Genomic DNA, 15492 nt, shown 5'->3' with positions numbered 1-15492 from the left:
ACCGTTCGGACGTAAGGAAATTAAATTCTCTGGAATATTTGCGCTTCAGATCCTCCAGGTTTTCCACACAATAGATTGGATGTATTGGGAGGTCAGCATGAGTGTTCACCCAGGTTTGTTTTAGCTGAATTATTATTTTAACGAATTTATATGGAAGTTTGAGAACATTGAAGGGAAGGCACCTCGGCTCAATTTCTTGTTATTGAGCTTGTATGACGTCACCTCCCCTCCCCTCGAAAGTTGTTTACTTTCAACTCCTTACTAACACAAGCAAAGGACGAGTTCCTCCACACCTTCCTTATATCACATTGAGCTGACTCTCAGCAAAACGATTGCCAAAGCTCAGCAATGAACTGTCAAAATTGCTGAGATCTCAGCAAAATGGTTGTTTGCTGATTACTCGGCTGTGCAAATCTCGGCAAAAGAATGGAAAAATGCTGATATCCCGGCTGTTGCGGCGCAACAAGCCGACTGGCAACCAGCTCGATGGATACAATGTGTCATGAGTGCGAGAGTCTATAGCGTAGAGGGTTTACCGCTCCTGTCAACACAGTGACTGAGCATAAATGTGCGATATATCCTATAGATAGCAAAGTTTAGGTTTTGTGGAGTTTTGATATATTATTGGTGAATTGGGATTATTTCTTGGATTATAATTGGATCTGATTACTGTAAATTTATAGACAAGTAGGTACTCATTACATTAAATAATTTAAGTATACTAAAATACGATATCACGATAGGTTGACCTAGTCAGACGACCAGTGTTTACGTACAACCGTGAAGAATTTAGCACCTAAAGTTGCAACACCTGAATTACGAAGCCGTAAGAACAGTTGATACGTGGACAGCATATCGAAGAGAAGAGGACTGAATTGTATGTATAACATATATGTTCTTTGTTTGGTTTCATCGTAACTATTCCGTATTTCAGCTTTGAAGCATACGATAGAAATAAACGCTATCAAAAGTCAGTCGTTCTTTAGTCCAGCATCAACACCGGCAATCTGAATTAAGTGTGTAATATCTCAGAGATCCGGAGCTCGATGATATTACCTTCAAACATCAAAATCATGACGATAAAAATTCAAAAAAAAGATGTTACTAACCTCTAAAATCGTCGCCGTATCCGTAATCCAGAGTTGTGGCTGTTGAAATCGAACAATTCCAGCGAAAAGGTTCTAATCCACCCAATCGATCCGCTACAGAATCCACTCACACGCGATCACTTTCTCTCGTTTGATTCTGCTATCCTCCTTCTTAGGTTTCAGAACACTGTCAAAACCGGAAACACCCTCTTTCCGGGTCCAATTCCCCACTCTCCAACTGACGACGACAACAATCACTATTTGCACCGAAATTCTTCCGCTCGCTTTTCACTCACTTTCACTCACTCTTGATCAGGTTTTCCACACAAATACACTCAGGCTCTCTCGGTCCTTTTCCGCAATTTTCCGAGGACGAGCGTGGCTAGTTGATCCGTTTTTCCTCCCGTTAAAATCACTTTGTGTTTTCACTTTAAAATTCACTGCTCTGAAAAAATGAAAATGGGAAATCAGGAACGATTAGAAACGGCGGACACAGCGGAATGCACTTTTTGATTCAATTCGAATGTTCAAAAATTCGGTAACTCATGAGTTCCTCCGGTGATCTCGTTACACTGTAACATGAGTTTTCGAATTTTACTGAGGTTCCGCGGTTCACTCCCGGAATGTTTTCACCAATCGAAGTAGGCTTCGTTCGTCAACGGATTCTTCTGATGCTTGGAGCTTTTGAGCATTTTATCGTGTGAGAGGGCCGTGAACCGTTTGTTGTTGAGAGAGTAAGCAATGTTCATCTACACTTATTTCGGAATAGCAATGGCACAGAGCTGAATCCAAGCTTCCGGATTTCTACTTTGCATCTTTGTTCACGCTGGAAGCCAATCAGCAGCAAACGGCTATCGCTTTTGTTTGTGTGTCTGTTTGTCAGCGGTGCCAATTTTGACAATAGCTGCATCGATCGCTCTCTCGCATTCTTCCCTTCTCCCTTCTCTTATTTATTCATTCGCTTCCGATTCAAACTACGAACGTGATTCGTTTTAGACGTTTTAGAGTCTAAAATTTGGACAATACGTTTGCTGCACCCTCGTCGACTAGCAATAGACGAGTGAATATGAGTGAAATGAAGCGAATATACGGACCCTTGACTGAAAGTTTAGTTTATCGATCAGTAGATTTGCTTAAGGACAGACTTGTTAGAATCCCAAGATGGCCGCCACAATGGCCGACTTTGGCACCTACTCACGATTTCATGGGCACAAATCTCTTCGTAAACAAAACCAGCGCATTTGATCTTCTTATTTTAAGCTTATAAAAAGTGAGCAAGAACAGAATAATAAAATGCACTGTTGTTTGAAGCTTGGTTCTTGAGATTTGTGCGTTTTAAGTTCTCATGCGCTCTTGAAGCGGGATTTCAAGACGTTTGTCCTTAAGCGGGACTGGTATGAAACTGATTAAAAAGAGCACTATTACTGGTACTCATCTGAGGCCTTCTTATATGAAAACGTGTTTCACAAATGGTCTCTTGTGAATAAATCATCTATTTAGTTATTTACACCCAATTGTTTTTAGCAAGAACAATGTAAAATAGATGCAAATGGCCACCGTTAATGCTCATCTTAGTAAATGATTGAATGAAAAGGCTTTATCCAAAGAATAAAAATAGAAAGAATGCCCTCTTTTGCCTTTTTCTATGTAAACGTCAAGCGACAAGACAAGTAGCGCTCTCTAAGCGTATCAAGGTGGAAGCTATCTGTAACAGTGTTCGTGATGTGCCATAAGAGAGGGTGGTGTGCGTATGTTTTGGTATCCGCATACAATCAGTAACGCACACTACCGCATGAAGGTTGAATTGTCATCCGCAGGTAGCGCTGCGGTAGTGTCCCCCCGAGCATCAGCGGAGTGGGCATTCTTGATATTCTTATTCTTTGCTTTATCCCAACTTTAGTGAGACGAGTGAAACAAAGTATGGAGGGGAAACTATCAAAACTTATTTAAATTGAGCATCTGGTACTCATTTGAGACTCCTAAAAGCAGGAACTCATGTGAGAGTCATCTCAAAACAGCGTATTGCTGATGACATTTTAGAGCTGTAGACACAGAGTGTTGGTGTTAGAACTCATCTGATATTTAGTGAGTGAAACTGATACGAGCTTGTGGTACTCATCTGAGTATTTTCAGATCGGGAACACATCTGACAGCCATGATGTTCCGTTGACGTCGCAGATAGATTTTTAAATGTTTCAAAAACGTGCCAAGCGCCAGGGCTAAGTAATTCTATTACAAATGAATAACTGAAGAAGAACTCATTGAGCACCCTGCCAATTCAACAGTACAAATGTTGAGAGCATTCGATTTGGATGAATTTGAATTGGAGTTAGAACACCATGTAGCTTAACATAAAAAGTTGTGACTACGACTCCAATGGGCAGTTTTTAGGCGAGAATGGTCACTACATGGAACTCATCAGGTACTAATTATATCAACAAAACAATGATTTGTTGGTGTCTTTCAAAAATTGAAAACAGCACTGATCAAAGACTGCATGTATTCTATTAATACTCATTGAGGTGTGCTCATAATGCTCATCTGAGTGTCACTAGAGCCAGAATAATGATTCACTGGTACTCATTCTATTTTTGATTATTTATCTTGTAATAGAAAGATATTTTTAGCTCGTGAAAACTGCCTAATTTTTTCTGAGAACTGTTCGAAGATTTCTCTTCATAGGCCAGAAATTTCGCATGGAGGTGAATTCATAGAGAACAGACATCCAGGCTAGAACAAATTTCATTCGGAAAGTTGTGTAGTAGTGTGACAACACTAACGCCACCAAACACCATATTGCCACAGTCAGTGGTGAATTGAAACATTTCAAGTGGTGAATTAAATTAGTATGGGAAATCAACCGATTGCAGCGCCACGCTATTGCTACTTGTGTTGCCGATTTCAAATGGCCGTAAAATTCCTTACACAATTTCGGAACTGGACTTGGATGTCTGTTCTCTGTGGTGAATTGTAAGAGAAAATATCTCAAGTATACCGTCACAATTCAGGGAATTTCGTGGGGTATCTGGCGAGACATGAATTCAGTAATTATTCTAATACTTAGAAAAAAAAAATACTTCGCTATTGCTTCACTTTTGCAAAAGAAAAATAAAATTAAACTTTTAAAGCAAAACTAGAAAGGTCGAGCAAATTACTTTTATTTTTCGTACTATGCTCATCTTTGGAGTGCGTTGCTAACCTAATAGATTTATTTGTATTTTTCAGATTTTGAGGTCTCATTTTGCAAAAATCCTTTGGATCCTGAAAAAAATCCGGAATTTGTAAGGTTTTGCCAGGTGTAATGGCCATAAAAATCCGCATTTATTCGCTACTATCCGTCGGTACCCCAGTCTAACACCTGATCGATTAGCAATAAATAGAAACGGATAAACAAGGACTTTTGCGGTTAGGAAGTGCCATTCCCCTGAATTTAGCCCGGAATTTGTAAGGTTTTCCTGACTTTTCCAGACAAAACTTCCCAAATCATCCAGATTTTTCGAAAATTGACCTGGCGCCCCTGCTACAGCGTGAATCCTCATGGCGATTCAAAAATGTTCCTGTCTGACAAACACGGTTACAAAAATTCGCTCAAATCATGAGTAAATATGTATTCTTGAACCAATGTTTGTGATTTAAACCAAGAATCTACGTAGAGGTTTATCCTAGTAATCTTGGTGCGAATTCTTTAGGAAATGCCACGTTTCCGCACGTTTCTATACTTCGTAAAATCTGAAGAATCTGAGTAGGTTTTAGATTTATTGCGAGCAATCGGGAGCTACAGGAACGCCATCCAACTTTGCACTTTGACATTACTGAACGAGTGACAAACGACAACCCGAGTGTCTATGGTTTGCCATGCCTCCTTAATCACTTGATGTTCCGTGTGCCGCTGCTGACTGTTCAATATGTTAACATAAATCCACTATCACACAACAACGAGGTTTTCGAAATCAGTACGAAAAATAACTCACTGATGAATTCAACATTACACACAATTCTTCACTCGCTTGTCTCTCCTTCACCGAATCCGACTGACAAACTCTGCATCCCGATGCCTACTGCGTTGATACCAATCCTTATTTGTATGCTTGGCGTTAGACTTTGAAATTATTCAAAATTACACTTTTCCAACAATTCCGTAAGAAAACACGACACATTCGAGCACGATTCCACTCACGAACTAAAAAAACCTGGCGTACCTACATCGCGAAACCAAGAAGTGGGTACCAGAGTCCAGGACCAGTTTTTTTGAGATCGAAAACCGAAAAAAAGAAGCTTTAATCAACGTGAAGAGCGCATTGAAATTCCCGAGGAACGCACACACAAAACGCACACGCAACAACGCACTGGTTCGGTCCGTCGTGGAGGTACGTATGTTGGTTGACTGCTGAACAGAAAGAAGTCAGCGCAAAATCCTGAATGCGGCGAAGACGAAGACGAAGGCGCACTGATGATGATGATCATGGATCATCGCAATGTGAGCGAGCGAGATGTGGTGAGAGATTGAGAGTCATCTCGATTTTCGAGATCGTCGCTTACTCGACGGGAGGCAGTCAATTTTTAACACGTACACCACTGCACTACGCTTATGCACACGGAAACAAGGAGTCAGTACACTGAAAGGAAACTCCATCCTGATGAAAGTTTTGATCGCGCTCTAGTTTAACTAATTTTTTGATGTTTTTATTGTAGATGAAAATAAATTTCAAATTTTCAAAAACAATCAAGCTTGTGTCCCACCCCTAGCCTTAAACTCATGATTCGAGTGAAGTTTTGTTATCGTGTAGGTATGTTAGATTGTAACATTTTTTCATCCCCCAGTGTGAAACACGTTGAATTCAATCACGTCAAGGTCGAACTCAAATGTCAAACTAGAATTATTGGTTACCATTTTACTTATTGCGAGTTTTTGCCATTATTCTTTCGTTTTACGTGATCGTGAAAAGTACTGTTGCGATCAGAATATAATGCTTGATCGACGATCGTATTGTTCAATAAAAATGGGTTAGTCATTAATTTTCGGACCCTATTGGAAAGTGCATGATTCACCGATCAAATGAAATCATCCGAAAATTGTATGACAGTCATATTGTCGGGCCGCCACCAAACCGGACTTCGCACAATCAAGTCGCGACGCGACCCAACTCGCGACGTTTTTTAATCATGTCAAAAGTAGTGCGCATCCTTCCCGTTGTTGTCAGCAACACAGCGCACTAGATGCGAAACAGTTGCGACACTTGTGGACAAAGAAAATGGCAATTTTTGATTGAATGTCGATCTTGATTCCAACCGGATAGACAATATGAAAATGGTTAGTTGCTCAAATGGTCGACACACAATGATTTCTAATCATTGATATCTGAAATTTGATTAGGGAAGTGGAACCATCTCGGCAGGGGTCCTAGTTTGGGTACTTTTCTGCTATAACTCAGTCAATTCTGTCACTGGTTGACACAATTTTAGGAACGCGATGAGATATGTATAGTATCTAGCCGTGTACAAAATTTCAAGTCAATTGGTTTGGATTTGACTGAGTTATTGCAAAGATTGCCCAAAATACCGGCCGCTGCCCAAGTGGTTCGCTATCCTATTTGTAGTCACTATAAACCTGATTTACTATTTGCGCGAAAAATGTGCCACCATAAACATCACATCCCCGGTAAAAATATTTCAGCGTGCACATGGCAATTGAGTGACACATCACCGCGTGAGCACCGCTGCGCGTCGCGCCTACTGTGATTCCGTCCCACAGCGATCCTCGTCGCTTCCACTTGTTCTTGTTCCTGAGGAACCGCACGCACAATCACTTCGATCCATCGCTTCAAAGCACTCACAATCTGCAACGCAGCGCAGTCTTCAGCACTCTCTCTCATTTCTCCATCAGAGTTGGAGTCAAGTTTGGAAGCTGCCCCCTGTCCTCTACTCAATCGACCCAAACTGAGCACTCTTCTTCGCCTTCGTTGAGCAGCGTTTCACTCTTCTTCATTGCTCCCTGCTCAATGATGATGATGCTGGCTTTTCAATCTTTGCACTTTGAATGATAGCCAATTAGAAATCTCCAACGTTCGTTCCTTGTTCCATACAAGTGAGCATACGCTCCGCAAAATCACAATTAATTTCACATTGTAATCGCAGTAAACTGCCACATCCAGGTTACCTATGAGAATAACTTCACACCACACACCAGTAACATTAGTTACTGTAGAAGTAAAAGTTGTCCCGCGACCTACTAAGGTTTCTAGCGCGTAGCGGTTTCACACCACACAACCGACACGTTCGAAGTAGAGCTCAAGACTGACGAGTGCGAAGTCGCTCGTCGCTCTCCGAGGTTCCCTCTCGCCTGTGGTGAGGTTGCTTTGTTGGCTGGCTGGCTCTTGATTGCTGGCTGACCACCATCATCATCAGTGCTTGTATCGGGGTGTTGGTGTTGGCGGCGGTGCGCGCCGCTGATTGTTGCGGCTTGCGATGATGATGACGATGATGAAGATCGCCGCACGGCGCGCGGTTGGACAACTACAAATGCACAGGAAGTCAGTGATAATGCTCGGTACCTCGGTACACACGGAAAGAAAAATTACAAGTGTTCATAGAGGGGATTAGGGACAAAACGTCGAAAGCTAAAACGTGACTTTTATTTGTAACGAACAAATTCAATTGCATATTTTTATTATAGAACAGAAGCCTAAACGAAATCATCTGTAAATTAATAGGGATTTTTAGGAAGATTTTTATTGGAAATTGTACTGAGAGTCATTGAGATTCTTCAGAAACAAAAACATCGTAGAAGTGTATTCAAAAACTTATTTCAGGAAATCGATTATAGTACCGTACGAAAGCCACATCATAGACAGCTCCAGAGGAATTCCCGGGGAACTCCAGGAGGAACTTCCGGGGAGCTCTTAGAAGAATTCCCGAGGAAATGCTGAAGGAATTCCCGGGCAACTCCTCGAGGAATTTCCGATAAACTCCCAGAGATGTTCTTGAGGAAATCCTGAAGGAATGCCCAGGAAACTCCTGGAGGAATTTCCAAGGAAACGCTGAAGGAATTCCCGAGGAACTCCTCGAGGATTTTCCGATAAGCTCCCGGAGATGTTCTTTAAGAACTCTTGGACGAGTTACCGAGGAATTTTCGAGAAATTTCCGATGAACTGCTGGAGTTAACTCCCGGGGAACTCGTAATGGAATTTTTGGGGAAACTCCTGAATGAATTTCCGAGAAACTCCCGGGGATATACAGATTTGTCTGTATTATACAGATTTCAGAGCTACCGTACAGATTGCGTTTCATATGAAACTAGCTGTCCCCGGCAAACTTTGTCTTTCCTACTGCGTTTTTTGACGTTTCAAGTTTCTAGCCAAGACCAAGTCCCGGTCAAAGTGTATGGAAGATCAGTTTTCAAAAACTCGCAATTTTTCCATGTTTTTTGCCTCATAAACCTTCCTTGGGCGAAAACTAACAGAACAAAACAAGGACGACCCAAATCCGACATTCCATTCGTGAGTTATGCGCGGTCCCACGTATGCCACTGCATTTTTATATATATAGATAGAGATTGTTGAACAAGATTTTTTTTTTGTATGGGATACAGATTTTTCACCCAAATTTTGTATGGGATACATATTTTTAATAAAATTAACTGGCATCCTTGTTCTGGAGGAGTTACCGAGGAAGTCCTGGAGGAATTTCGATAAGTTCCCCACGAATGGCTGGAAAAAATCCTCAAGTACTAGTGGAGAAATTCCCCAGGAGCTCCTGTGGAAATCCCCGAGAAACTCCTGGAGGGATTGCCGAGAAACTCCCGGAGATGGCCTTGAGGAACTCCAGAAGGAATTCCCAAAGAACTACTGCAGACATTAGCGAAGAAGTTCTGGAGAAACTCCTGGGAAATTGGTGGATGAATTCCCGGGAAACGCTTGGATCTCCGGGAACTGCCGTAAAAATCTCTAAATTAAATATTTCTAAGATTGTTCCAGAATCCTTCTTGGATGGTTCCACAATCGTTCTAGGATGTTTCTTGAACGAATCACTAAACTATGTTTCTATGTTGTCGAAGGAATTTCCAAATGCCTTGAAATGTGGAGAATGCTCTGCAACTATTTCATGAAGATTTTTTTGCGATATTTCCGAAGAAACGAAACGACAAGAAATAAATCCGGAAAATATTTCTGAAAGAACCCCTGAAAGAATCTCTGAAGGGATTTGTTAAGAGTTCCCGGAACTGAAAGAATATCTATCAATGAATGCCAAGAGAAGTTTCTGATGCAATCCATGCAGGAATATTTGAAGAACTTCTGAGACGAATTTCGTGAGAACTTTCTAGAGGAATTTCTGAAGTAGTCTGAGAAAGCACTCTTGCAAATAAACGATATTCTGAAGGAATCACTGGAGAAATGTCGGGAAGAAAACTCAGAGGAATTTCTGGCGAATTTCATGCAAGAATTTTTTGAGGATTTACTGCAAAAAATAATTGTTGTAATCCTTCATGACAATTATGAAGGATTCGCTAGAGCAACTCCTCTACAATATGTTAAGGAATTTCTGCATATGTTTCTAGAGGAATTAATGGAAAAATCTATAAAAAATATTCTGAAGGAAATTCCAGAATTCCTGGGGGTATCTTTAGAGGAATTCTCGGTGAAATCGTAAAATAAGATCTCTAATCAGTATAGTGGTTAAGGCTATGGATCGCCAATCCAGAGACGGTGGGTTCGATTCCCGTTCCAGTCGGGAAAATTTCCTCGACTCCCTGAGCAGCATAGTGTATCATTGTACTTGCCAAACAATGTAACAATGTAAATACACCGTATATCTGCATGCAATAAGGCTTCAGCACCGTGGTTACTTGGGTTCTGTAATTTCTAAATTTGATAACAAAAGAAAGAGTTCTATAATTGAAATAGTACAGACGGAACTTGACATTGTAAAAAAGTGCTTAAAATTTACCTTGAAGCGGTTTCAGTTAAAGAAAAAAATCAAGAAAATAAGTTACTAAATTTATTTGAATTCACTTCACATAGGCTACTTCAGAAATTCTTACAGTGTTGTCTCCGAGGATATTTTCAAAATAACTTCAGAGTACTACAAAAGATTCTTGCAAAAGCTTCATCAAGTATTTCTCGACATGCTTTTTCAGGAAGTCTACCAAGGGTTCTATCAAAGACATCTCTGAGGATTCATCCAGATGATCATCCAATGAATTCTTGAGAAAATAAAAAAAAATACTACAAAAAAATCTCCGATGATTCCTTCGGAACCAGACATTCTTACTAGAAATTACATCGGAATTCCGCCAGAGGAAGTGTAGGCCTTCTAGAATTTCTTCAAATATTCCTCAATGGTTTCTTTCAGGAGATACTCCAAATATTCCTTTATTGATTTTTACACGGAAGTCAAGTACCTATTTCTCCAAAGATTCTTAAAGGATTTTTCAATTATTACCTCACATAACTCCTTCAGGGCAATATTTCACATCCATCTTCTCTAGGAGTTTCCCTTGGAGTTCCCCCACGGATTCCTTCAGAATGTTTTACTAGCATTCCTGTAGAAACTTTTCTTAAAACTTGTATTGCGATTTTTGGTAAGACACCTTCACAATTCTTTCGAGAGACCCTTTAAAAATCATTCGAAGTTTTCATCAAACTTCTAAGTCTATAATTTGTCCAGGATTTATTAATGATTCCTCCAATAATTCCTCCGAAAAAATTCTGTTAGGATTCCTGGTAGAGTCACCGTGCCCTTAGTAATCTTACGATCTAAAATTAATCCGACATATTCGAAATCAAATCTATTACAGTACCGATTGATTCCGTTATGTTTGTTATCATTCGCGCTCACTCCTAACAAAATACAAAAATAAGAAACATAACAAAAAACACTTCATTACTTTGTTTTGAGTAGAATGAAAATGGGAGCGTATATGTTTAGTAAAGAATCAGATGCACTATCTTTAATAAAATCAAATATTTTATTCAGAAGAAATTCCACCTAAGACTGTTGTGCCACTTTCTTAAGAATCCCTTAAATGATTAATGCAAATAGGACATCAATAGGGAATTCTTCTGGAATCGCTTCAAGAATTCCTACGATTTTTTTCAGAATTCCTTCAAGGATCTTGACAGAAACTCCTGCGAAGGTTGCATCAATCGGATAAAGCATTCCTTGTTCAATTTATTTAATAATTTCTCCAAGGGCTCTACCAAGGATTACTTTTGAGATTTTTCCAGGGATTGTTTAGGGAATTCTGCCAAAGTTCGAATTCTATCAAAGATGCCTTTAGAAATTCCTCCCAAACTTCCTTCGGGATTTCATTCGAAAATTCCTCTCCAATGATTCGTTCAAAATTTATTTTTCTCCTAAAATTTCTTAAAATGATTTAATCAAGCAATTCTCCGAGTATTCCATTAGATTTTTTTTAAATGATTTCCACAGGTAGTTTTTCGAGGCTTCTTACACAAATTCCACTAAGAAATTCTAAAGGAATTCCTCTAGAGAATCCTTTTTGTGTTTTACAAGAAATGCTTAAGAAATCCCTTCAATGAACATTTCAAGGGTTCAGGAACCATGCAATTCAGAAACTCAAATAAAAAAATGTAAGAATTCTTTCAAGAGCAATCACAACATTTTATGCATAATACGGTGTAAAGTTTTGGAAATGCAAAATTAAAAATGTACACATTTCAGTTTCTACACAGCAAAAAATAAATGCAACCAACCCGATGTAACACATTCCGATGTATGTACTAAATAATCAATGTCAATGTAATCACGATTCCTATGTAAGATAACATCGTTTTGATGTAAAATCTTTTGTTCTTATGTGTACATCGCCCTGTGTAATATTCATGCAACCGACGGAGTGATTCAATAGTTTTGGTTTGCAAGTGATATTTTCGCACATTGAACTGTTTTTTTTTTTAATTTAAGTGTTTGGCCCAATGTCACCCCCTAGAAATAAGGTCAATTTCAATAGAGCTTGCTGACGTTTACTCACCCCTCTCTTTCAAGCTTGCAGGCGGGATAGGATTTGTTTTCATCGGAAAACCTTTCCTGATGACAACAAATCCTATTCCGCCTGCATGTTTGAAAGAGAAAGGTGAATAAACGTCAGCAAGCTCTATTAGGCTAGGTAAATCATTGTCAATATTAAAGTTGAAGCACAGACAAACAGACATATGGGGTCATACACAAATTACGTCACGCCCTTAGAGGGGCAGAAAGTGTTTTCAAGGGGAATGATATTTCCTTTGCTAACCGGAAAAATCCCCATTTATCCGCAGAGTTGTGCAATATCAGTCTTGTCAGGTGACTACTGATATTGCACCATCGTCACTGTCACTCCAGATCAATCAATATCAAAACGACAATGACAGGTAACGACTTGATATTTACCCGCACTCTAGATCACAATCATTGCAACTGATGTGATATTTTAGTGTTTTTCGCCAAAACACAAACTTTTTTGTGACCAGCATGCAAAACTTGTTATTTTGTACCACTTAGGGGCCGTTCATAAACCACGTAGACTTTTTGGGGGGAGGGGGGGGGGGTTGTGTTCTGACAAAAGTCGCTCCATACAAATTTCAAATTTTTTGTATGGACAAAAGTCTACGAGGGGGCCCAAGAAACAATTATCAGTTTAAGAAATGTTTCTCAAAGCAGCGTTGTTAAGCTTTAAGTCGAACTATATTGGGTTTAGTTGAGATGAAACTGTTGTTCAACTCTTGTTAGCCCAGAAATGGAGAACTTGTTCAACAACAGCCGTTCTATAAGCATTGTGGATATTATGTTTATTCAATGATCGCGTCATCGTTAAACATCTGTTTTTCAACGTTCAAACCTTTTACTATTTACAAATATATCAGAAACTTTTTTTCAACATTTATTAAACCATGTTATATGATGTATTTTGTATAATCATCTAATAAAGATTTTAGAAACAATTATAGCAAATTAGCTGCTGAGTTCATAATAACAAGCATTCTACGACAATTATTCCAACACAATGCAATCAAAATATGGCAATCATTTCAATGTTTACATTTGGTTGAACAAATGCTGCCAAAAAGTTTCTTGAACGTTTCTTCAATATAGCTGTATGAATGAATGCAACAATTATTTTTCTTTTGACATATTTTTTCATATGTGAATATGTAATTTGAAATAACTAATTATGGCCATATTTGCCTATATTAACGCATTTTAATAACTTTTTATGATAGAAATCACATAGATGACAAGACTCGAACTCGGGACCTACTGCTTCACTGCCGTCTGCATCTTCTCTTCTCCAATCAGGACTACATGAATTGGAAGATTGGAAACAGTATTTATACATTGATCCGAATACGCTGCCGTTCATGCGTTGCTTAAACATCGCTTAAGTTTTGTTATTCGACTAATTGTTTACATCAACACTGAAGCTGATCAATATTTGATTAACCATGTCCGCAACGTTCATTCGTGTAAATAAAGTTTTCAGCAAGCTTTGATCATCAGCAGCGCTACTGGAGCCTAATAGTAGCTGTATGGTCACTTAGCCACGGTACGGTGTTGTTTTGCAAGTTTGGTGACTTTTCCAACATATTTTCATTTCTCACACCCAATAAAGTTATTCGTTCTTTCTGTTCGGAACTTCAATTTCGTGTACGGAGGAAAAATATGTTATATCCTTGTGAATCTTTTGAAAAAAAGTGGATCCTGAACCCGGTCAAGATTGATGCTGATGATGCTGATGCCGTGTCACGATGAAGGAACCATCAGGGGGAAAACTTCTCGACGCTGCTAGTTAGAGGAGCCAGCTGCCGTTTTCAAGCTCGGTGGTTCGAAGTCGGCTTCGTAGGCCATACCGGTGCCCTGCGGTCGAGATCGACCCTTACAGCGATTAAGTGGCCGCGGAGAGGAAGTCCCGGTAGCGGTGCTGTCGTGGCGTCAGTCTACTGGGTTGGATCTGAGCCCGCGGTTGGAAAGGGGTCCCCGGCAAGGGTCGGGGTAGGTGAGACCCTGCTGTCTGCAACCTACGGATGCATCTGATAGGGCCTGAAGGGTAGTGATACCCTTCCTTTGCGGGCAGGTCAGATCGGGTTGCATGTGGGCATCAGTTTTTGTTGTCCGCTCAGCAGTAGGGCGCGGGCGGCCCGCCTTCGGAGGACAAAGGGAGTGGCGAGGACCACTCGGGAAACTGGCTAAGCGCCAGCATGCTACCGTGATGGACTCTCCAGAGCGAGTCATCGATGTTCGTTGCTGCTAGGCTACGCAGCTAACCTTGAGGGTGCGATATGCACTAGCCCCTCTCTGAAGCAATACCTTCTTGGTGGTTCCGGAGAGACGTAGGATTTGGCGACCATAGGAATGTGTTTTAGTGGGTCGAGGAGAGAGTAGTCCTGGCTTCTACTAGTGTTGTAGAAGACGGCCTTAACCCCACACTACCCTAACCTTCCTGTTAGGGTGTCTGATGAGCAGATTTATCCCCCTATGGTTTAGAAGGAAAAAAAAAGCTCGGTAGTTTTGCTGCCGTTGGTCAGTGTAGTGTGAAAGGTGAGTCGTGATAATTTTTTTTTGATAATTGATTAAATGATTCAGAGATGTTGCAAGGCTTTTGTTTGATGTCAAATAATATGTAGCCGCAGATGCTCCTATTAGGCTCCTAATCAACAATTATGTTTACAAATGTAAACATGGCGAACAATGGCAATTAAGTGATATTATTACACTGCTAATCAGCAACTGAACAAAATGATTAAGACAGCATTCTTAAACTATGTTTAAGCTACTTGTTCCACTGTGAATAATATGTGGAATAACGGCATCTGATGTGTTGGAACCAGCTTGTCTTTGTATATTACAACACTATTTGACTATTGATGGAAATTCCTTAACAAGTTTCTTTAAACTTCTGTTCGATTAGTTTGTTTAACAAAAATATGATGAACAAAAGTGCTGTTTTCGATGTATGAAATATTTGTTCGACACTTTTTTCAACATATACTCTTGTTCAACTGTCGGCGCTTTTATATAACACTTGTTAAAATGGCATGCTTATTAGTGGTTCTGAATTGTTACTTGGGGGGAGGGGGGGGAGGTCTGAGATGGCCAAATTTCGGTCTACGTGGTTTATGAACAGCCCCTTATAAAAATATCATCTTGGTAAATCATCTTGCGTAACATAGTTTGTGTATCACCCCTATTACTTATGAGAAATTTGTTCTAAAAACATACATTGGCATCTCACTAGGACCATCTAGCTCAATCCGAAGCATTCATTTGCAGGTGTTGTTTCCCTCGGCTCGATGTAACAATTGAGCAGGTGACGACTACCTCATGGCGTCATCCCAATGAGAGTATATTACAGGTGAGGAAGAAGAAGAGATGGCTATGTATTAGTAAGGAAAGAAAAATGTAAACACAA

At 39.9% G+C, this 15492-nt stretch overlaps 1 protein-coding gene across 3 annotated transcripts in view; it reads right to left on the bottom strand.

Moving 5' to 3' along the window:
* The window catches only part of LOC109418319 (spectrin beta chain, non-erythrocytic 5), a 289495-nt gene extending 282096 nt beyond the window's left edge, over positions 1 to 7399 (bottom strand). For 2 of the 3 annotated variants that reach the window (XM_062860375.1, XM_029864202.2), the window contains exons 1-2: positions 7246 to 7399; positions 1110 to 1533 (exon numbers count right to left, since the gene is read on the bottom strand). The gene's annotated coding sequence lies outside the window, so the exon portion shown is untranslated. The remainder of the gene's footprint in view (positions 1 to 1109; positions 1534 to 7245) is intronic. The other variant, XM_029864214.2, reaches the window with a different exon arrangement.
* Between the last annotated feature and the right edge of the window lie 8093 nt (positions 7400 to 15492).

The sequence above is a fragment of the Aedes albopictus genome, chromosome 3 (assembly GCF_035046485.1).
Source record: "Aedes albopictus strain Foshan chromosome 3, AalbF5, whole genome shotgun sequence".
NCBI classification, from domain to species: Eukaryota; Metazoa; Arthropoda; class Insecta; order Diptera; family Culicidae; genus Aedes; species Aedes albopictus.
Note: the sequence above shows the minus strand (reverse complement) of the source record. Positions and strands in the feature narration are given on the sequence as shown.